The sequence below is a fragment of the Pipistrellus kuhlii genome, unplaced genomic scaffold, assembly GCF_014108245.1.
Source record: "Pipistrellus kuhlii isolate mPipKuh1 unplaced genomic scaffold, mPipKuh1.p scaffold_m20_p_17, whole genome shotgun sequence".
NCBI lineage: Eukaryota > Metazoa > Chordata > Mammalia > Chiroptera > Vespertilionidae > Pipistrellus > Pipistrellus kuhlii.
The window spans coordinates 25,383,494-25,408,649 of record NW_023425482.1 but is presented as its reverse complement, the minus strand read 5'-3'; the positions used below and the strand labels follow the sequence as shown (position 1 = coordinate 25,408,649).

At 38.7% G+C, this 25,156-nt stretch overlaps 1 long non-coding RNA gene across 1 annotated transcript; it reads left to right on the top strand.

Annotated features, from left to right (window-relative positions):
* The first annotated feature begins 1,217 nt into the window (after positions 1-1,217).
* LOC118720457 lies at positions 1,218-25,156 on the top strand. The gene is made up of 2 exons (XR_004988443.1): positions 1,218-1,254; positions 25,047-25,156. It is a non-coding gene; the product is annotated as an uncharacterized LOC118720457 (long non-coding RNA).

The window sequence follows — 25,156 nt, the reverse complement described above, 5'->3', positions numbered from 1 at the left end:
ACATGCAATCTCACGGCAAAACTATGGGCAGGTCACACTTGATCATTCTTTCAGACTTCCTTCCTTGGCCTTCAGATCATAGTGGATCTTTGTGTAAGAATGTATATTCATGGAAGTGCCCTGTTAGCATAAGCTGGTTTGACAAAGACTCATTGAATTTCTCCTGAGTTTTGACCAACAGTAGAAAGAAAAAATGTGTAAAACGATCTTTTAAAAAGCCTAGTACTTGGATGGGAGATCGGCAGGGGGACCCCATTATGTGGTATCACATATATTATTACACTTGTAAGAGTGTGTGTGAAAGCGGCAGGAAATAAACAGCAGGATTGAACTCGGAATGAGGCTGCCTGCGCACAGCGTTTCAGAAAAACATAATCACAGCATCACTGAAGCATGAAGGTAGCCACGCGTGTTTGTAGCCGCGGTAATCAGTGTAATTGGCCTGCCATTTCCTCTGCTCACCCTCTTCCAGTTAGGACGTTTCGAAGCTTTTCTGCTGGGATGTACACTTAATGCCCGCTTGCTCCCTTCATGCTGGGAAAGCATGTTGCTTATCTGCTCTGTTCATAATGCTGCCATATCAGATGACATCGTTTTCAGAGGAGACACCACTATCAAACAGACGTACAGGCTTTCCATCAGAATAGAAAAGGCCCCTAAAATAAAGGGATGGGAAACTTTTTAAAAAATATATTTTATTGAGTTTTTACAGAGAGGAAGGGAGAGAGATAGAGAGCTAGAAACATCGATCAGCTGCCTCCTTCACATCCCCCACCGGGGATGCGCCCACAACCAAGGTACATGCCCTTGACTGGAATCAAACCTGGGACCCTTCAGTCCACAGGCAGACACTCTATCCACTGAGCCAAACTGGTTTTGGTGGGAAACTTGTTTTTATTGGTGTTATTCTTTGTTTCAGCAAGGCTCCCTTGTAGATAGCCACCTGCGTAGCTCACTTGGCTTGGGCACCTTGGCCATCTCCAACAGCACCTGTGTGCTGGCCAGAAACCCCACACAAGGATGGAAGACGGGGATAAGCAAATGAAAGAGTACTTACAAATGGCTAGGGTTAACCAGGGAGAACTCTAAGGTAGGCTATCTCAAACGTACCTCTTTATTTCACCAAAGAAGGCAAATGCAGCCACGATAGAACTACTATTTTGCTTTTGCTAAAAAGATCATATAGCCGAAACCGGTTTGGCTCAGTGGATAGAGCATCGGCCTGCAGACTGAAAGGTCCCAGGTTTGATTCTGGTCAAGGGCATGTACCTTGGTTGCAGGGCACATCCCCAGTAGTGGGTGTGCAAGAGGCAGCTGGTCGATGATTCTCTTTCATCGATATTTCTAACTCTCTATCCCTCTCTCTTCCTCTCTGTAAAAACTCAATAATATATATATATATATATATATATATATATATATATATATATATATATATATATAAATAAAATAAAATAGGTCATATGTAGTAGATTTACAAAGATGAATGGGCACGTTCTACCGCTCTCGGGAGCATGCCCACATCTCTCCCCTCCCCTCTTCTCCCCCTGGGTATATTACCTTTCCTTTCTCTCTCCTAAGCACCAAGGGCCCTTCTTTTGCCTCCGCAACTTACTTCCTGAGCCACGCAGCCCAGCTTCTCTACCTCTGTGACTTTCTAAATAAACTTGCCCTTATAGTATGAAAAAAGGTGATTGATTTAATATATCCAATAGTAACTGATAGCCTTGACAATAAAATAATACCCTTTCTATGAAACTCAACTATTCACATTTAAAAAAAATTATTAAATAAAATGCTAAATAGTAAAATGCTACCATGGACTTTTTAAAGAAAAAAACAGGTGCGTATTTATAATATGATATCTGATGATAATGAAACATTGATCTTTGTGTATTTAGCAAAAGTATAACTTTTTATAAAAAATTATCATGTACATAGGAAGATTGTGTCTGTCTTAACTAGCTCCTGGGGTATAAGGAAATACCACCCATCCACTGTTTTAGAATTTAAGTTCTATATATCCATATAATTTGATAAACAGATAACATTAGATATTAGCTAAGATGCTGAAGCTGTATTTTGATCTTCTCTTTAGTGTATGGTTGTTGTTAGAATTAATAATTTTGAAACTACTTTCATTCACAATCTATACCAGGCAGGATGTTATATTATGCAAAATTTTGTTGTCATACCTATATGAGTGTCCCATTATATTATAGTTACTCTCATTATTGATTCTCAAAATCTATGTTCAGCCAGTGTGTATATACTCAAATTGGCTCCTTTGTCCTTTGACAAGACTCAGTAATTTTCAATAGTTTCCTTACTCTGTGATATGATAAGATGACCCACGTTGTGTCCTGAACATATTTTGTCCCCAACCACCAGTCAGTTAATTCTCCAAGGAGTCCTTGTTCTTTTCAGTGGGATATGGTATTTAGAGGCTGATGGGTATCTGAGTACTAATATGGTATCGTTACTGGGTTAGTCACAAATGTTTTAAGTCTGTGTACAGTGGACCACTCTAGGAGATGCATAATGTAAATACACAGAAAGTATATACTGATATTCCAATTCAAAGTCAAGATATAATTATTGAATAACTTCATCAAGCTTAAATCTTTATCTACTTTCCTCCTCAATGAAAACTTGATTCTCAAATATTTTTATCAATTTTCTCATTTAATGATTTCAGAGAGGAAGAGAGGAGGAGAGAGAGAGAAACATCAATGAGAGAATCATTGGTCAGCTGCCTCCTGCATGCCCCCCACTGGGGATCAAGCCTGCCACCCAGGCATATGCCCTTGACTGGAATTTATCCAGGGACCCTTCAGTCCACAGACCTACGCTCTATCCACTGAGCCAAACCAGTCAGGGTTAGTCATTTACTTTTGATACACATGCCACTCACAAGTTACTAACACACATTAGTAGTAATACAAACATTACCACCAATAACTAGTATTGAAAGCTGTTTTAATTCTAAAGTTTATCAGTAGTTTTATCACATTAGGGATGTGCAGCCTTTGAAAATCATAGAAAATATTTCCTTCTCTGTGTGATTGTATTAACAATTAGATACAAAAATTTTCTTTTTAATTTGATGTTCAATGTCAAGAATTTATCCTTGAAATTTAAATTTTGTTTAATTTAATGGATGGTATATTTACCTGGTCCCAGGGTCTCTATAAACTAAGATGTATTCAAAGAGATATAGTTTCTATCTCTATCTTCACACTATTCATCCTTCTATGAATAATACTATAGCTTAAATTTCAGTTCAGCTTAGTTTAAGATAAGTTTAATTTAGAATAAAATTAAGCTAACTTAGCTTTAAATCTAAGTTTATATTTAGTTAAAAAGTATATAACTAAAAATGGTTGTATGTGTACATATACACACAGCTGTTAGTATCTTCTTCTCAGCTAAACTGTAACATATGAGGGTTATTTCCACCTTCCTTTTGTAATTTAACATTTTCTAAATATCATCACTATAGTATAGGAAGATATTCATCATTTCTTTAATTCCAGGTGCATGATAATTCATTCCAAATATGTATCGAGATGAATTTAAGAAGATCTTTGCAAATGATCATTGAAAGTAGCTTCTAGTTTTATTGCTGTTAGAAAAATTCTTTAATAAATCACCTTGCACATTTGCCTGTTTAAGTTTTCCCCCCCAGCGTGGTATTATATGAGATTCCTTGAAGTGGGATTATTGGGGCAAATGGGAAATCTGTGCGTGATTTTGTTCAGTCTTGCCAATTCCCCTTCCTGGGGGTAGTATCATTTTACTTTCTCTCTAGTGGTGTGTTAACATGCCTCCATTACCATAGCTGCCAACAGAGCAAGATGTCAAAATTTTACCACACATATTATAGATGAGAAACGGCACCTCAGTGTGGTTTTTAAATTCTATTTATATTATCATGAGAGAGTTGAGCATTTTTCACAAGGTAATAGATCCCTTGCATTTATTTCTTTTCTATCAACTTTCTTTTATATCTTTAGACCCATTTTTCTCTGGATTTCCTAGCTGCTTTCTTCCCCCTTAGACGTGCTTTTTAGATTAAGAATTTGAATTCTGTGTGGCAAATAATTTTCTGAGATTGTCATTTTTTTTGTTTGTTTCTTAGTGTCTTGTGGTACATAACCAAAAAAAAAAAAAGATTACCAACATTCTGTAGGTATGAGAACTGTTAATCATATCAGCACTCTAGATGTAACCTAAATAATATCCCTATAAATTTAATCAAGGAAATGAAGATGGATGAAACTCCACAAGGCAAACTACACAGTTTCAGAAACAAGCAAAAATGGTTCAAGAAAAACATGTAAAGAAAAGGGGAGCCTATTGAAGGAGTAGTTGCCTTCTACGGGACTGTCTGGTAGGAAATAAGGAAAAGCTTAGGGGGCTTGGAGCACAGAGAGACACCTCAGGCCCATGTCAGGCAGAGGGTGAAGGTGGCTTACCTCTGTGTCCATTGATTTGGGACTTCTGGTCATTGGTTAGGGTTGGCTGAGGTCTGGAGCCAGCTGGAACCTGAAATTTAGAGGCATTAGTAGAAGCCTTTCTGAGGATCTAAATATCAGTCCATTACTCCTTGACTTTCCTGCCGTCTGTGTGAACACTGTTTGTGAACGTGTGATTTTGCACAGGTTCAACCCATGTCTATGAAACATTTCACATCCTTATTGCAAGCAAACCAAGTCTATAGATAAATGAAGGTGCAATCTCTTTGGGATGTTGGCCTCAAGTTCCGGAATTGGGCAGGCTCTGGCCTCCAGATAGCATGTTCCTAGTCTTGTATCCAATTCCAGTTTGTATTTCCCCCCAAATTCTGCACATTCCTCCCCACCTGGATATAATCATTTGATTAAATTAAACTCAAAAAATGACTATACTAGTAATTCACATCATACTTTGCCCGTTACTAAAGCTCTGGAATGTTTCCCAAAGCGATCACCAAACTCAAAGACTGGCTGAGTAAAAGACGGTGGCAGTTGCTTATTGTGTCCTCTGCAGTATTAAAAATATGTCCTCTTCAGTATTACAAAAAAGATTATGTGACCAGAAAAAAGAAGCACAGCTGGTGTGACTCAGTGGTTGAACATCGACCTATGAAACAAGAGGCCAAGAATCAATTCCTAGTCAGGGCACATCCCCGGGTTGTGGGCTCCGTACGGGATGTGCAGGCGGAAGCCGATCAATGATTCTCTCACCATTGATGTTTCTATCTCTCTCTCCCTTCCTCTCTGAAATCAATAAAAATGTTTTTTAAAAGAAAAAAAGTACAATTCTTTGTTCTTAATGTCTACCACAGACATTAATGCCCCTGTTGCCTTACTAATGACTACATATTTTTACAACAAAATATGAACTGTCTTTCCAAAAGAAGTGGACAGAGAAATCAGGAATTAGGCAGTTCACCCTCTCTCACTTCCCCTTTTATAAATTTTTTTTTTTTTTTTTACAGAGAGGAAGGGAGAGGGGTAGAGAGCTAGAAACATAGCTGCCTCCTGCACACCCCTCACTGGGGATATGCCTGCAACCAAGATACATGCCCTTCACCGGAATTGAACCTGGGACCTTTCAGTCCATAGGTCAATGCTCTATCCACTGAGCCAAACCAGTTAGGGCTCACCTCCCAGTTTTTAACTGTAGTACTACTGAACATGATGCACAGCCCCTGCTTAGATGGACCGATTTTGTGATTATTGAATTTAACAAGAACAAGATAAAAATTTCTCTTACCTGGCATATGATTCTAAAGACATGCAAAAATAAGTATGTCTCAGATAAATTATTCTGTAGATTATGAAAGAATTCTAAATATGGAGCAAAATGTTCTGCTCTTAATTTGTTTTTTGTAGGGGGAAATCAATAATACCTTTTAAATATATCACAGAAAAAAAGGGAGTATTATACGGGATACAAAAAGCTTCGTATTACAGCCCAGCTAATGGCCATAACTGTACATGCTATTAGAAAATGCACATATTATGTTAAACTAAGTCTCACAAGCTCTGGGTTTGCTCTGGGCAATGGAAAGAGGATTTCCTAGCTGCTTCCCTAAGGGAGCTGGGCGGGGGCTCTCTCACCCAGGCCTGCTCCTCACATCCATCATTTCAAAGAGACATAGATCGCCTCCAAAGTGCTTTAAGGCAGCTGCAAGTAAGTGTCACTTTGAGTTAAATGCATTATTAAACTGTTGGAAATTTCACATCATGGGTCATTTATCTATGCTAAATTAGGTCAAAAGCTTCTGCACATGCCTAGATAAATGAGAGAGAGGAGCACATTCTCCTGTGGGAAGTAGTACTTTGACAAGCTTTACGAGTGTGGGTTATTTATTTATTGAGTAGCCATGGGGAAGGGAGGTTTTCCTTTGTGTGTGTGTGTGTGTGTGTGTGTGTGTGTGTGTGTGAGAGAGAGAGAGAGAGAGAGAGAGAGAGAGAGAATTTTAAGAGGCAATCAGTGTACATAAATACACTTAGATATATTACATAAATACATCTTCTCCAATAAATACTCTTAGATATTCATCATCCTTGTAATATGTTTAGAATGAGATGTTGTGGAAAGCATATATCATTAGTTTGTTGTTCATTGGCAAACATTTGAGTGTGTCACACATCATATAAGAAGTAGAGATAGCAAAAATTATTATTATTTTTTAATGCATAACTCTAATTCGAAGGCCTAATCAGAATGGTGGGAGAAAGCTCATCACCTTAGTTGATTTACATATAAAAGGTGTGGGGGTGCAGACAAGAGAGGGATTAGATCTTTAAGGGTTTAAAGAAGGCAGTCAGGGGATGGTGACTGAGCAGAGCCCTCAAGGACCAGTAGTGATGTGCCAGGTAGGGAAAGTCCTGAAGTCCAGAATGGGCAGATCTTTGAGCCAGAAAGCAGAGGAGTGGTCACCTTGGGCTGGATTGAGAGTTTGTGGGAAGGAGGGGAAGGAATTGCTGATGGAGACAGGGTTTCCTTTGTGGAGATGTAGATGTCCGAAAATTCCATTTTTGTGATGATTGCACAACTCTGAATTTACTAAAAACATTGAATTTTAACACTTCAATGAGTGAATTGTATGGCATGTGAATTATATGTCAATTATACATAATGTGACAATTTTGTATTTGTACAAGAGATTCAGCAAAGACTCAAATGAGACCAGATTTTTGTGACATGAGCCGTTGACAGTATAACAAAAATACTCATCAGCTGTTCAATAAATGCTTGTGAGATAAAATACAAAAGGTGTAATCATTCAGGAAAATTCTTTCTGCAGGTTTCTGCTCTAGATTCTTTTATTTCTCTTTTTATAGACCAGATACATAAATGATGAATAATAGATGTAATGAAACAAATAATAAAGGTGAAATAAAAAAAATTCTTCGATTTACTAGGATGTCAGTGAACTAACATCTTTCAATTGAGATATCTGTAGAGAAATTAGCTCTCATCTCCACTCTGGAGATTATAAATAATAGAAGGGACTGATTGCAGGTATTTTGTACACAATAATGCGTTCAGAGGCTCCCCTCCCCCTCTTCTTTTTCTTCATTGATTTGCAGAAGAGCAAAGTGTGAGAAAAGGCAAAATGAGGCTTCCTCTATAATTATGAGCCACAAGCAGGAAAATAAATTTTTTTTTCTCTCTTTCTGGAGGAGCCAAAGGTGCTGGCAGCTTCGGAAAGCCACTCGGAGAATTTTTGATGCCACGCTGATTTGGATTCCAGAGTCATGCGTATTCCTTCCAAAGGGGGTTGACTCCAGGCTAAGAAATCCGACTCTGTGGAAATGGACTATCGCCATCAAAGTCTGATCATTTGCATTGAATTCACTGTTTTGCTCCATCGCAAGATCACTTTTTAGTTATTGTAAAATGTGAAACACCACTCCCCTGAGAGAGAAAAGAAGAATCATCTATTTGTCTCTTGAGACTTACAATTACAATACATATATGATCTGTTACCATGGGCTTGCTTGGAACTTGGTCCTTGGATGGAAAGCAGTCCTGTTTGCTTAGGGTCTATACATGTACCAATGTACTTGTCTATGCAGAAAGGGAAACAACCCAAAATGGGACTGTCTTCAAGTACATGGCTTAATATTTGTAAATTTTGAATAATAGGCAAATTAAGAATCAGTACTAATTGTCCCAAAGAGTAACATCTTCCTCTGTGAAGGAAATTAGAGAAAAAAATTCATAGAGGGTTTAGACAATTTATATTAATCCCTGCCAAGGACATCACCAGGCCACGCAATATGTCACTGACCCCACAGTGCTTTTCATACTTAGAATCCATTTGTCTTTTTATTTGAGATTCAAGCTTAACTGGGTGTATCATATTTTCATTTGGTAAACATGGCAACCTTAGGACACTCAGTATAATTGGAAATACCAAAACCCAAGCCACACCGCCCTCTTGCAAGCTTACGCTGAAGCTTTGCAGTAGAGCTAGAAATCTCACACAGGCATTGATGTGGAATGAACTAAACCCAGGGCGCAAGGGACAGCTGGTTGTTATGTGGAAGGGGTCTGGACCTGAAGGTGCCCGGATCCCTCCTGACTTGGATGCGATACCCTGAGAATGAGCTCTTCTCTACTTCCCCAGGAATGATGTTTCCATCAGCCGCCGTGGGCACTGGCCTGATCACGTGGTCATTGTTGGCTCCTTGCCTTTCAAATTGCGCTTTTCCTCCTGTGTTTTAGTTTTCTTCTTCTCTTTGCTCTGGCCAGCCTAGTGTGCAGGTGAGCATTTGCTTGTTTTGTAGTGAAAAGCTCGGTGTAAGAGTTGGACCCGAATTCCTGCCTTTCCTCTTGCTAGCAGAGTAGCGCTATTTCCTCTCTGAGCCTCAGTGTTCTAAGGTGTCCAATGGGGTTATGTAGACTCTCCCCAATCATCAGGTAGCACAGCGTATCCAACTGACTTGTGCCTGACACAGCACGAAGAATTAGGTGTTAACTATTTCAGAAAATCTTCATAAGAAAGCTCTGAAGGCAGACACTTGTCATAAAGAACTTCATTTTTTATGGTTGCTAATAGCATTGAGGGTTTCCTCCCCTCCTCCTCCCTTTCTACCCCTTACCTAAGCAAGCTATAAAGCCTGGGTACCACCTGCTTCAGTGCCAGGAGGACGTTAAAACTACAGGAACCCTTGCTTCAGCCCTACTGCCTCATCACCCTTAAAACTCAATGCCAACCTCCTTCCCCTGATCTCTGGAGCCATCTTAGGATCAGCTTGGGAAGCCTGCTCTGCCCCATGAAACACTCATCCTGTGAATAATAAACATTGTCATGTCTTCACATACTTCTGGGGTGTGTGTGTGTGTGTGTGTGTGTGTGTGTGTGTGTGTGTGGTGTCTTCAGTATCAACATCTGAATAACATTTTGGATGAGGTTCCTCTCTCTGGAGGGGCTAGAAAACAATACTTTTCTCTCTCTCAGTTTAGAGATAAAAGGGATGGCTTAAACAAGATTATCTTACCCCCAAGTCCCCACACTAATAAATGATGGATCTTGGCTGGACCAGGGAGCTTTCACTTTCAAGCCCCTGCTTAACCATTGCACCCAGGTGTCAGAAACACGGAAGGAGCAACTTCACGTGCAGTGTTGAATATAACACCTGGCACATTTAATGGCCCATAAATCCATGCCACGTCTGGGTGGAGCTGGGAGGTTGGTGTGTGTGGACACCAGAGAACGTAATTAGCTCACAGTGTTTTGCCACCCGGCTCAGCCTTTTTCCGGAAATAAAGGTTTGTGTGTATCACAACCACCTGCTTGCAAACATGCCATGCTCTCTTCCCATCAGCCCAAGACAATGTGTTTATTCTTTTAGTTTCCCGTCCTTCATTCCCTGGGTGTTTTCTGGAGGCTGCTGGCTGGCTGGCATTGGTGATGGCCCCCATCTGTCATTTGTATATGGTGTGCCCCTGCGCTGCCTCTCATGGAGTCTTGCAGGATGTGCCTTCTCATTGTCTGGGAAGTGGAGGTGTTAGCTAAGACCCTGGTGAATCCCGGGGTTCCATACCACGCTGTGTAAGGGACAGTGAAACCCGCCTTCCTCCACCCGTATTGGAAAGGGACTCTCCCTGCTATTCCCGGGGGTCATTGGAATGACAAACATGGATCGGCAGGGTCGGATGGCTGGGGAACATAATGGATTCTGTCTTAGAATAATCAGAATCATGATTACAAATACTTCTGAGCTTATTGTGGTGGCTGGAGGACATTTGTTCTCTAGCAAGAGCCCTCCAGGTTTTATTTTTCACAGCAGAAAAATATTAGGCGACAGAATTACTGTGAGAGCTGCAAATATTCCTGTGGTCAAGAGAATCTTATCAAGAAGTAAGATGCATAGACTCCCAGAATCCTGGCATATTAAACTGGTCTTCCTAGCAGCCGCTGCTAATCACGTCTCCTCAGCCTTCTACTCTGCTTCTGCTCCTGTTGCCACTAGTTCTGCTGCTAGTGATAGTAAGCATTCCTAGTAGTAACCAGTTCGTATACCACACACTATTCTAAGTCCTTTACATTGTGGGATTCTATTCTCATTGCCATACGACAGAGCAGGGTTATTATCGCTGTTTTCTGAATGATGAAACTGACAATTGGAACTATGTTCCTATCATTCAACTATTTGAAACCAAGCAAGGATGTAAACCAAGATACTCAGGACTAATGTCATTACCGGCCCTTTTTAAAAAAAAATATTTTTATCAACTTTAGAGAGAGGAAGGAAGAGGAAGAGATAGAAACATCAATGATGAGAGAGAATCATCAATCGGCTGCTTCCTGTATGCTCCCTAAGGGAGATTGAGCCCGCAACTTGGGCATGTGCCCTGACAGGGAATTGAACCCTGACCTTCTTGTTCATGGGCTGATGCTTTAAGCCACACCGGCTGGGTTTCACTAGCTCTTTGGCATCTCTTTATATTTAAACATTATCTTGTTTGACATCTTCTAGTGGAGAAATCTGAATCTCAGGGAGCTACAATAATTTGTCCAAGGATCCAGGGTGGAATTCTAGAATCTAGGTTTTCCTGGCTACAGATAAGCACCGACTTTCATTTTATGCCAGATAAATAGCAGTGAAGTGTTAAGCCTATATACTGAGTGGTACTTTTTCTAGCTCTGGTGCTAAATAAAGACCCTCATTTTAGGAAGTGCACTTGGCACACTAGTGGGAAGCTAATGCTCCGAGAGAGAAGAGGGACTGTGTTCAGTGCATGAGTTAGAAATGCTTACATCTGTGGAAACACGACGTATTCTTCTCCCTGCTTCTCTCTCCCCTACAGTGTTTCCTCTGCTTTCCAAGCGGGAATAGTTATCTGATTACTTCTCAATGAGCCCATGATACATTACATGTGCCTTTTTTTTTTTTTTTTTTTTTTTTTTTTTTTTTTAGCATGCTTACACAGCTCTGTCATTCCTTGTCACCTGTCTGTATTTCCTCTTGGGCTATAAGCAACTTGAAGGTGAGACGTGTATCATGGTTTTATTGGCTTCTCGGGTTTCTCAGATAGCAGGCACTTGAGATATCCATAGTAATTTTACAGCTGGCTGGCTGTTTAACGCACATTGAATTGCCACTAGTTGCAAAAGTTTTTGCCTCTTTCTTTGCGGAAGGAGAATTAAAGGTAAGAGATGAAACACAGGGCCGAGAGCCCAGCAGCATGCAGGGACTCATGGTGCTGGCATGCAGGTGTTACCATGCAGGTTATATGAAGGGCAAACTAACACTTAATAGAAGATGTTATTTATAAATAGATTATTCAATCGCAGGCATTTCTCCTGAACATAGCGGCATCATACTGATTCAGGTGACCCGGAGTACAGAATCCGTGGCAGCGTCAAATCTTTGATGTTTTCTTGGAAACAAAGAATGTGTCCCGTGAATGGTCTTTCATGTGTAGAATATGATCAGTGTTATTCACCGGGTGACCCGTAAAGTGTTAGAGAAAGGCGTGAGGCTTCCTAGGGTGAAACATTGCATTCAAAATACTTCTTTGATTTGCTTAGAATGCTTGGCAGGGAGGTATTCAGAATGAGGAATGCAGTGGGGGGAAAAGAATGCTAACTAATGTGAGAAGAGACTTGGATCCCTTCCACCACTGAATATCATGAGGTATTTGACTAATTGGCTTAAATGGGAAACACTTTATCAAAAGGAAAAGGATGACGGGCATTTTTGAGCTGAGTAGAGAGAGTTTTAGGTAAATCCTCAGTGGAATTGTAGAAAAAAGCATTATCAACTCTTGGAATCATAAAAGTATCCGTATATATTCAGGGCAAAGCTTATCACATCGCAAGTTCGCATCTGATTTTCTGTCTGTTCTTAGATCTTGGTTTCTTTAGGAATCGCTCACTTCCAACTATACATTCCCTTTCTCCTCCTGCCCCCTCTCCCCCCCCCCCCACACACTGGGTAACACACTTATTTAGGACACTAAGAAATGAAAACCCTTCCTTGCACCTGTGCTGAATAGTGAGTGGGGGAGAGAAGCCTGAGTGGGTGGAATTTGTGTAACAGGAGGAAGAGGTGAAGGTGGCACACTATCCTCTGCTATTCATGGGGAGGGAATGATTATAAGTAGAAAATACTATTTCCAGGGTGTTAGGGGGTGAGGAAGGGAAGCTCTCTAGGTCATTTCCTTTCTTGGGGAGGAGAAATAATAAAACAATAAGATGATACATGAGAAGATATCAGAACCAAAGAGAAGAGGGAGCATAATATTATAGAAAACATTCTTGCACTGCTATAATGTGCTAGGCATTTGACAGATTATCACATATAATCCTTGCCACCACACATGGAAAACAGTTATCACCACTACTTTTATAAACAAGTCAACTAATTTTAAAAAATTGTGAAAAAAGAATATTGTGCTACTAGATTGTAAAAAACTCCCAGTCTGGCAATGCTAAATATGGCTGGGTATACCCCTTACAGAAAGTCTGACAGTTGTGGTTGTCTGACTTACTAGCTGCATGACCTCAGAGAGGTGACTATTTCTGAGCCTTTTCCTTGCTATTAAAAGAGGAATAATAATACTTCTTGGAATATTTTATGATTTGCATATTATATGTCAAGCACTTAGCATATAACAGGATGAATAGCCCAGGCCAGGGTGGCTCAATTGGTTGGGCATTGTCCTACACAAGGTTAGATTCCTGGTCAAGGCCATGTTTCTCTTTCTCTCCCTCTCCCTTCTTCCCTCTCTAAAAATTCAGTACAAATTTAAAAAATGGGATGAATTAATTGTAGTGATGATGGTGGTGGTGATGACAACAGAGGTCATGATGATGATGATGATGATGATGACTTGCTATACAAGAGGGGAAGAAAAACAATTTGATTTTCCCATTCTCTTTAGAAATTCTATCATTAAAAAAAACTTCATACTGACTAAGAGAAGCCTGTGTATGGGTCAAGGAATTGGGAAGGACATAAGAATTGCAATCAATTGAAAACCACCCCAGACTGGGAGGCACACAAAGACACTAGGTAGATGCCCTGTAGCCAATGTGATGTGACATATTCAAATCTTTCCTAATCTGACATTGGAAGAAAGAGTTTATGAGATTTACATATTCATGACTGCTTTAATGTAAATGATGCATTATTCGGTGACAATTAAACTTCATGAGATAACTATGAGCTAAAGGTGTTTAACCAGGAATGAAGGGTTGAGGACAAAAGAGCATAATCTGAACGATTGTCAGCACTCTTTGTTGCCATGGGATGCGCTAAAAGTAGCAAGCTGGACAAAAAGGAAAAGTTGGAGGAGATTGGTGATGGTGAGTTGAATCTAAGTGGGGCTGGTGTCTGGAGAGATTCTGCACAGGTCCAGTGGGCAAAAGATGAGTGGAAATTATAAGGAGATAGGGTTTAGCTCAGTGCAAAAGAATGGAAACACCTAATAACAATAGTGATAATAAAAGTAATGAAAGTTGAATAGGCCACTAAATGTGGCCTACCCCTTTCTTAGAAATACGCATAAGAGGCCAGGTAACCACTGAAAAGTTGTTTTTAGAGGGATGTTGAGCTACATTGCTCTAAGATGATTTTAAACCCATAAATTCAATAGCTTTGATTGAGTGAGCTATCCCTTTTACATGGTGTTTGCATTTTTATTGTGTGAACACTTCATCAAAAATAGGTTGGCTCTGGTAAATGGAGGCAAAACACAGAGTTGAGCAAAATGGCAACTATCTTCTATAATTCTAAAAGCATAATATGCAAATTGACCAAGCCACCGAATAGCAGAATGACCATCTGAATGACCTTCCAGATGACCATGCTGTGACATGCACTGGCACCATTGGATGCGATTGGTTAGGGGGCCCCACCATTGCCCCACGATTGCCCAGCAGAGGGAGGCTCAGGCCACTGGCCAGTGGGGAGACCAATCAGGGCTCCACAATCACCTCAAAGAAGGCCACCTAAGCCACCCTCTGCAGAGCAATTGACGGGGGTAGGGTGGGGAGAGGGGGAGGTGCTCTGTGATGGATCACCCTGCAGAGAGAGACCAGGCCATCCTCTGAGGGGTGATCAATCAGAGGATTCTGCAGAACTGGGGGACGGGGGTGTGTGGCAGCAAATGTGGGCAGTGCCAGGCCTAGGTGGGTGCGGGTGAGAGGCAGGACTGCAAGGCAGCTGGGCCACAAGGGCCCTGGCAGCCAAGGCTGGGAGGCAGCCAGGGATGGGAGGGCCTACCCTTGTACAAATTTTGTGCATCAGGCCTCTAGTTATCATTATAAATTTTAAATTAAATACAGAAATGTAATCTGTTTTTCTTAAAGGAATTGGTAAAATCTCATTCCAATATGTATCTTGTGTGTTTTTCTAAAAAATTTTTGTATTTTTTTTTCCTTAGCCTGGTTAATTGCTGCTGAGTATTAAAGCAGGTCAGGCATACCCTTCAAATACTTTATGAATAATAGAGGTTTAGGTGACTTTTTAATCCAAGGTACCAAAGAGGATTATTATTTAATAAATAACACTAACTTCTGTATTTTTGTGTATAGTTGAAAGCTGGAAAATTATGTCATAGAATAGGGAATTCTGAACTATCTAAATTTTCCTAGTCATTAGCAATACTATTTTCCATTCAGCAATTATTTTTGAGTTCCTATTTGGTGTTAAAAATGTAGTGTGTGTGTGTGTGTGTGTGTGTGTGTGTGTGTGTGTGTGTGTGTGAATCTTCCTGATTGCCAAGAGGAGAGTGAATTACAACTAAAATCTTACTGTCACCCAAGAGTGGGGAAGTAGAATACTCTAATGCTGTCTAAAGGAGGTGGGAAATGGCACTTTCATAGTGACAAGAAGTATTTTATAGAAATGATTGACTGGGTCTCACCTTTGATGGAGGACTGACTAGAACATTCTGTGAGCCACACGTGTCCAAACCATAGGCAACACACAAGTGCACATTTGATTAATATATTATCCTCTGTGTTTTTTGCTGTTACTGGTCTTCTAGTGACTCACCATCTTTGGGAAAGTGAGGCAGCTCAGAGATGAACTCATTAGCCCTCTTATGCATCTAATAAGAGTTCTAATAACTACCGGCTTCAATCTGTAGTTCCCTTTAGAGTGATTCTCATTTTTCTAACCTGTCATCAGATAACATTAATGCCTCAGTGAAAAATAATTTCCTTTCTAAATCATCTTTCAGGTGGCTGAGAGTAAGAATTAGGCTACTTATTTGTCTGATTTTTCCTAACCAGGAATAAGAAGTTCCCAAGGAAAACAAAATTCGATAATTATACATATTAAAATTCAAACATGTTCTCTGGAAAGGTAAATTATATGTTTTTGTGCAAACATACAATAGGCAGAATTTCTCAATTACTGTGGAATGAATGTGCCGAGAGCAGAGAACAAGAATTTGAAATTGTTGTTCAAATAGCTCAATGAATGACAGGCATTCTGGTATCTTCAGTGGAACCCACCAAGATAAGCCAGAAATTCTCTGCTGTCCCTACCTATAAGTATAGCATGTTGCAAGTATTTCACAATTACTTCTTCTATAGGAATTCTAGAAAACCCCTGAAGTAGGGGATCATGCCTTCAATGAATGATGACAAATCTTTCAGTGCTCACAAGGGTTGATTCATGACTACCAATAAATCATATAGAATTAAGATTGGTAACATGTAAAGTGCAGTTTTTATTGTTGAGAGAAATGTATCCATTGATGGCAGAAGGTGATAACCATTCTTACCTTGATTTAAGATGTGCTAAGCTGGGAGCCCTCCCCACAAATAGAAATAGTTCAGGCAATGAAAATTAAATTGTAAGCCCATGAATGATAATAGGTACATACACAGCCTGGTTGTCTTAAGCCTTTCAGCAAGTACAGATCACAACGCATTAACTATTTAGGCTTTGAAATTCAGCTCAGCTTCAAGTTGGGCTTTGTGGTTGATGACTCCTTTCCATATTGTGCAAACACATCATCAGTTAGATTTGAGAGTCCTGGGATGAGTATTAAAGTCAGCACATGAGTAGATCAGAGTCCAGATGTGAGAAGAAATGTATATTTGATTTATTTGATTAGAGTGCTTGCTGAAGACATAGCAACCTCTTCTCTTGCGTTAGCCGGATGAGGTCATTGTGCAGAAGTGGTGCTAATGTCCATATTGAATGGAGAATGTTTGCAATGACAGGTGGAGACCCCAATATGAAACCTGCAAATCAATATGTTTCTGGCCATCTCTAAGTACTGCCCACATTTGCTGGACATTGAATCTCTTCTCGACCGAGGAAAATATATTAACAAGAACATTCTGAGAATTAAATTATAAATGTCTATTATAGATTTTCCATGTTTCACAGCATGGTCTTGTGCATAGCTTAGCCCATTATGGATTAAAAGTGGTTTAAATTTCCCCAACCCCCGTAAGGCAACTGGCTATGAAATAAAAGGTAGTGATTATGATCACATGTTTTCCTTTTTTTTCCTTTCTGGTTTTCTTAATTGCTCTTTGTCTTAATACAAGCATATTTTATTATCACTGGATATAATACCAGAAACAGTCATTTTATCAGTCTCTAATACTCGGTTGGATCCAAAATCTATAAGGGCATAGACCAAGTATTTAGGATGGCTGACCTGGATCGCCCTTTAAAGTATTTAAAGTTTATTGGCCCTTTGGAAAGTCTTGATATAGTCCCCAAAGTTAATAAATCCTTACCATCTATTCAGTTTTATTAAATGAAGGATGGAGAGAGGGATGCAGGAGAGTCATTGACTTAGAATAAATAATTGTCTAAAATTTAGACCTATTCATAATAGTATAACTGATAATAGTTGAACTATTATCATAGGATATGTTAGGCTAAAATATTTATATGACATGGATTAGCTCATTGAATTGTTATGATCTGGGCAACATTAAAAGGTAGATATTGCTATTAATTAGTTTTAGAAATTAACTGAGGCAAAGGGAGGTGACATAACCAGCTAGGATTAGAATTTAGGTGCAAGCATCTAACTCCAGGAATGTTGTCCAGGTTAGCTAGGTGTGTGTCTAGGCAGAGATCTCACTGTGCAGAAATGCCATGTGATGTCTCATCAGGCATATCTAGTCCTGCCCAGAGTACCTGGGTCCAACCAGCCAGCACAGTGCCTAGTGTGATGGATAAGGATGCAACGGAAGGAAAAGGGATAAGAAAGTTATTTTTCTTCTGTATTAATTAGACTACCAAGGACTCTGAGTTGTAGTGTAAATATGTGGTATTCAAACTTGAAATGTTTTAAATTCTCCAAAAGTAATATGAAAATTGTGAAGAATGTTTTTTTCACTTCTCTTTGAGGGCCCTTTGTTCTCACATTCTAGTATGTTAATTCACTATAGTTGTTGGCATAAATAAGGAGGAAGTTTGATGCTATAAGTTAGTTTTACACTATCCTACATAATAAAAGCCCAATATGCTAAGTGTCTGGTTGTACATTCAACCAATCAAAGTATAATATGTTAATGATATGCTAAGGCTGCTCAACTGGTTGCTGTGACGTGCACTGGGGGCAGACAGTCGACAGGTTGGCCAGTTGTTTGACATGCATTGATCACCAGGGGGCAGATGCTTTGATTGGTAGGTTAGTTTTCTGCTGGGGTTGGGCTGTTTGGGACTGAGACAGGCCAGACATGCCCTGGAGCCCTCTCTTAGCACCTTCCCCTGGCCAGCACCACTCCCAATCAGCCGCTAACACCCCAACTGGGAGTGAGCCAGCCAGCCAACCATCTGTGGTCCCTTTTCCCAGCTACCCCACCCCAGATGGACTCCCATCGGGGTGGGCTAGACAGACCCCACCCATGCACAAATTCATGCACCGGGCCTTTAGTCTCATTCATAAGAATATTAAATTATTTTAGGCAAAGTGGCTGTGTCAAACTGAATAGAAATAAAGGGAAAGTGATAATTAGACTATGTTAAAAATATAACCTCCAAGGATATTAAATATGCAAGAGCTCATCCATGAAAAATTAGACTGCAAGAGGTTACATCATGTATTGGCTTAATTTGTAAGATATCAAATTACCTCTCATGAATAAATATGACTAATAACGGGAACTTTATAATTTAATGCTATAATGTTAATAATCCTTTCTTGATTCAAAAAAACTAGTTATATATTTTATCATTTTTCATTACCAAACTCTAACTATACAGGTAATTAAATGAATAATTTCTATTGACATCAATAAATTTTGAGAGGTTTTACACTCCAAACTCCATTAACAAAATATTTTAGTAAAAGCTAGTTAAATGAATCCTGAGATTTAAAGGATAAATGGGAAATAATAACAGGAACTACTCTTTATGTTAATCATGTCAAATAACCTGAGAGATTACAGTGAGGGACTTCCTTATGAGCCCAACATTTTGTGAGGTGCTGGGGTTATAAGGACAAATATGAACAGTGAAAAATAATTGCAAATAATTAGTAATGTAAAAAATATTGTCTTATTGAAGGAAAGCTGATAGTATCTTTATCATTACATTAACTTTTCTCAATTTTGTGAAAAGTTATAATTGAAGTATTATTTAAGGCCTAACTCATATTGATCTTCATTCACTTTCTCCTAGTTTGGCACTCATTACTCTCTCCTAGAATATCTGTAGCACTTATTGGTAACCCTAATAACTCAACCATTCTGGAACAAAGAGATTCAGTATAAGTTAGAAATGTGTTTGTTGAACTTCTTGATTTTTTTTTTTAATCTTCTATAAAATTGTTGTACCTGTTGAGTAAGGTTCCATTTAAGGCTTTTCTGTTTGGTGAAATGGGTTAAATAAACCAAGCCATCTTTTTGCTCCATCTCAAATACTTTGTCACTACATTTTCCCTTTATCATCTGAGGATTGTTACAACAGTGTTTCCTAGCCATCTTCCTTTGTATTATCTTAAAAAAAAATTGATGTCCATCAGTACACCAGCAGTTCAGTTTTATAAATTACTGATTTATTTATTGGGATTATTATTTTTTAATCCCCCATCCTTAGCTGGAGATTCCTCACAACTTGTGGGTTTGCTTTTCTTCTCTCTTCTGAAGGCTGACGCTAATATTTTAAATTCTGGCTTTCATCCCAGTACAACAAAGAAGGAAGGAAACTGCAAGGCATTTTCTTTTAGATATTGAAGATTAAAGTTGTATCAATAGTTTATATACTGTTAAGATATCAGTAGTCTGAAAACTTACTTATGGATTCAAAGCAATCCCAACTAAAGTTTTCTTTGAGGATATCACCAAGCTAGTTCTAAAATTTACAATATATGGGAAGGCAAAGCAGAACAAAAACAAGCTTGAAAAGAATAACAGTGCGGAGAGAGTCACACAAACTCATTTTGTGCACTAATATAGTCAATTAACTGTGAAGAAAGAGAATTTTTTTTTTCTTTTTACAAAAGAGCACATGTTGGATGGACTTATTTATTTTTAATCAATTTAATGGGTGACACTGGTTAACAAAACTATAGAGATTTCAGGTGCACAATTCTACAAAACATCATCTGTGTGCTGTATACTGTGTTCATTCCAAGTCAATTCTCCATCCATCACCATCTATCCACCCTTTACCTTCTCCACCTCCCCCACGCTTCCTGCATGATTTTATTTATATGAAGTTATAAACAGGCATATTAATCCTATAGTAGAGTAAACATAGCTTCTAAGGCTATGGATATGTTTTTTGACTAGTAAGGGACATGAAGAATATTGTAAAATGACAGTATTCTAATTATTGATAAAAGGTATGTTACATAGGTGGATGAATGTCAAAATTCAGTAAATGTATTAAAATTGTGCATTTCATTGTCTTTAAATTTTATAAGAAAAAATAACTGTAAACTAAAAAAAAAAGTAGTAGAACATTTTAACTACCTACTAAAATAGCCTATGGAAATTTGCAAGAACAACAACAACAAAAATAGCATTAAACACTCAGGCAAGATTCACAGTAATTTCTTGGAATAGAGCCCTACTTACGTAGGAGATGTTATTAATATCTCTTTAAGATGTTTTTTCCTGTTAGAGATTTCCTACATAGAGTGGGATGTGGAGAAATTGGAATAGTCTATCAACACAAAAAGATTAAAGGGATAGAAAATGGAACGGGGGAGAGAAAAGATAAAAGGAACTTGGGTTATTTTGTGTAATTTCTAGAACAGAAGTCGGGAGATTTCTTTACAGTCATCTTCCTTCGCTATTTATAAGGAAAATGTGTTGAGTTCATTGTGACCCAGGAAACTATCGGTAACTTTGAGGTCTTCCATCCCAGCCTCCTTTTTTGCAAGTGAAAACATTGATGCCCAGGGATCAGATGCCACTTGTTGAAGATCCCACAGCTCCTTCACAGTTGAGGTTTGGAATAGGAGTCAGCATGCCTAACTCCAGATACTAAGCTAAAAATGCCAAGGCATATTATGCCTGCAGATGTGAGAACTCAGGGGATGTTGTAGAAAAGGTTCTAATACAGAAGTAGGAAATCTATTTGAAGAATATAATTTTCACAATGCCTCATTCATATACCTCTATTCTTAGTCCTCCATCTCTTCCTTACTGCCCTAGAAAAAAGAATTGGAAGTTACTACAAACTTGCCTCTGGTTCCGGGGCAAGCCCAGGATGGGGATAAGTGAGTTAATCATTTTCTACTTGCTACAGTTTTTGGTTCTGTTAGTTTAGCCCTCAGCCAACTGCTACCACAACTTCCCCTGGCGATACTGGCTGGTTTCAGTTGTAGTTCAGTTACAAGGAGCATCAACACTTTCCCTTAGAACCTTAAGCTCCTTTTGAACCTTGCAGAATATAAACATGAAGTTTAGGGCTTCTCTAGTCATTTTCAAACATGAGGGAAACTTTTCTGAGCATTTAACACAAAAAAACAGAAACAAGTTGAGTCAAGAAAATAGCCAACAAAATTAAAATTAAAACCTGGATCAAATTATGTCCAAATTCACTATGAATGTTGAAATTACATGCTCAACTAAATTTTCAGTCATTTTAAAACTATGCTTCATTGAGTTTTCTGGATATTTACAATCAAAAGCATCCAAATAATATTAGCCAGAGGAAATATTTCTTATGAAAAATATATGACTAAGAGTTATGCATCCCTAACAATTTAATTACTAAACCAGATAACTAATATTTACTGTAAAGTAGTCTGAACTTTGCATTACATTATCATGTTTTGCATACATAATCCTGGCAAAAGCCCTGTGAGGTAAGCAACACTGTGAACTTGTTTTTCAAATCAGGGAGTTATAGGTGAAAGTAAAATGCTTCCAATGGATGGTACTTAATTTCATGCAGCCACAGTGTGGCAGGGTTGGAATTTAGCCCAAATCTGTCTCATTTTAGGGCTGTTGAGTGGAAGGTGTATTATTGAATGAAAGGTGTATCTGTTACAAAGCAGTCTTTATTGACTTAGAGATAGATAATTGAAGTTCCACTTCAGTCTTGGAGACTTCAGGTTTCTGGGGCTTATTGTGAGCATGAAAAGATAGAATGAAAGTAAACCCTCAGTGTTGTACACGGCCCATATAAAGTGCGATAGGTTAAATTTTATAAGTATTCATTAATTGTAGTAAATACTACTTTTAATGTTCTTGTTCTTAGCACTGGCCATAAATAATTTCTATCCATCCTGGATATAAAAGCAGTAAGTTGAAGTGTAGACCAGGCACATTTCAACTGAACTGGATCAAAGAGGCTGGAGCTACTTCTAGTAGAGTAGTGTCCCAGATGCATTTTTGTCAGTTATGAGTTCTACCAGTTCCTGTCCAGGACAGTTGTGAAGCTGTACAGAGATTTTCAGTTACTCTAAACTGATCGATTATAACCAAAACCTGAAAGCAGTTACAGATTGTCCTGGAAGAAAGGACTGAATAAAGGGAACTAAAATTTTTAGCATATTTGTTATGATACAAGATCTTATGACACATGCTTGGATTGTCACAACTCACCAGAATTCTGCAAGCTGTGTATTTATGAATATGCCTCTATGTATATAAATGTGTATACTTCATGCAAAAATAGACCTAAGTGAATGCTCAAAGACTAATCAACTTTTCTAGCCACCATCCCACCCCCTCAATCCTGCAGAGACCTAGTAGGACACAGAGGAAAGTCTCCATGCAAAGAATAGAGGGCACACCTCCCTACAAAAATTTAGTTGTTCATAGTTGGTTTGACTTGATGCTCTTAAAAGCCTCAAATCATTTTTAAAGATGATGACTTGTATAAATTATTTTTTAATGGAGGAAAGTGGGTAGGGTAACGAATGCATCCTACTTTTTATACTAATTTTCTACCTTCAAGTAAATTTTAATTTCAGTTCTTGAGGCCTTAGGTGTAAATGAATATTTATTTCTGTTTTTTTTCTTATATAAAAAATGAGCATATTAGCATGATTAAAGTTGATGACAATTTCATTTCCATAATTATAATGTATAGCTTATAAAAATGTATTCAAAATAATGTTCCTTGTGTGTGGTATATGCACTTTTCCCCAGGAGGGAAGTAGAAGGGGAAAAAAATGGAGATGTGTTGGAAAGTGAGAGACTTTCATTTCCCATTATGTTTGTATCAGGAATTGGGCTTCAGTGTGTATCTTATGTGAACATGATTATGTCCCGTGATCCTCAGTGACCCACTCTGCTGTATTCAGATGATCATTTCTCCTTGATAGGGTGATTGTGAGGACCAGAAAAGATAGTGATAGAAAGGAGAAATAACCCTAACCCTAACCAAAATTCAAATAATATTTAGTGTGATATTTAAAATTCTTAAAAAAATTATGCAGTGGCTGAGAGGTCAGACACGGAGGCCCGACAGACTTAGGTTTTAATCTTGGCTCGGGCTCCATTGGCTCTGTGTCTGAGCACATGTTGCACCTACTCCATAACTTCTGTTTCTCAGTCTGAAAAATGGGATACGGATACATCCTATCAGCAAGCCGATGTCTTAAAATGCTGAGCACATCACCAGGCCCATCATAAGGTTCCAATAAATACTGTCCATTATCAACCAGGGACATTGTAGTTGCTGTTGTTTGTGAATAAGGCAATTGAAGACAGAGAGCTTTGAACCTGTCTCCTTTTATATCCTTTCAGTCTTAATTTTCTGGGACACAGAATCTCCATATCTTTTTTTTTTAATGCTTTTATTGATTTTAGAAGGAGAGGAAGGCAGTATGAGAGAGAAAGAGAGAGAGAAACATCAATGTGAGAGTGAGACATTGATTGATTGCCTTCACCTGACGGGGGGAATCAAACCCATGGTATGTGCCATGACCAAAATTGAGCCTACAATTTTTCAGTGTATAGGATGATGCTTCAGCCAACTGAGCCACATCTCCCAGAGTATGGATCTCTGCAAAAGAGTTAGCTGGCTGGGTTAGATCTTGCTCTACTATTGTTTCAGTATTTGCAAAGACTGAATCCAAAATTGTAGGGAAAAAATAAGTTTAGTGAGTCTCACCTTCAATGTGAAATGTAACCCATTAAAACAAGCATCTCAATGAAATGTTTCATACAGGTAATCTGGTTTTACCATAGGCTTTGCCAACATGCGCCAGATAGCTCTTCAGAAACATAAATGTGAATAAAGCTTTTGAGTCCTTCTAGGAAATGTGTAGCTTTATATCATCAGCTTCTAGGATTCTAATTTATCTCTCCAATCCTCTTTCAATCTCACAAATAAGGAGAGAAATTCAAAACTCAGCATCCAGTCCCACAGAGACCACCCAAGTGTACACCTCTGTGATTCATATCCCTGAATCTTTTCCTTGTTGATTGAAAACCCAAGTCTCCTGACTTCCCAGACTGCATAGATTAACGGATATGACCATGAACTATGGTGTCATGGAGATGTGGGCTTGAGTTTCTCCATTCCTGTGTATTGCCTATATGGTCTAGAATCAGTTATTTAACCTGACTTTGTCTATAAGTCTAGGATAATAGTTCCAGTATCACAGGCTTTTGCAAAGATTAAATTCAATCATGAGTGTGAAGTCCTTCTCATGCAATAAGTCATCCATAAATGACTTTTATCCTTTCGAAGTCTTGGTGATGCTAAGTTCAAATGCAGTTTTGTGAGTGAACAAACTTTATTCTGCATTTTCAATCATGACATTCTAAATGTCATGAAAAGAAAATCTTCTAAAATATGTCTTCTGGCAGCTTTATTATTATTATTTAACCCAAGTGTGGGTCAACTTTGAGACATATGGTAAATCATTTGAATGGAATTAATTCAATCCTGATATTGATTAATCATTGTTCAAGTTTATCATTGCTCACAAATGTGATCCTTTACAGAAGTGTGGTCATTTATCTTAGAAATCTGACAGACATTCCCTTGAGACAAATTCATTCCATTTATGCCAGCCGATGGGAAGAGTTATGCACTGGATGTAATTTTTCTTAATAAAAAATTAAAATGCAGCTTACCAGCCTTAGTTCAGTGGATAGAGCCTTGGTGCATGGACTGAAGGGTTTAATTCTAGTCGAGGGCATGTACCTTGGATGCAGGTTCCCTGCCTTGGTTGGGGTGCATCAGGCAACCAGTTGATGTGTCTTTCTCACATCGATGTTTCTCTCTGTCTCTCCCTCTCCTTTCTA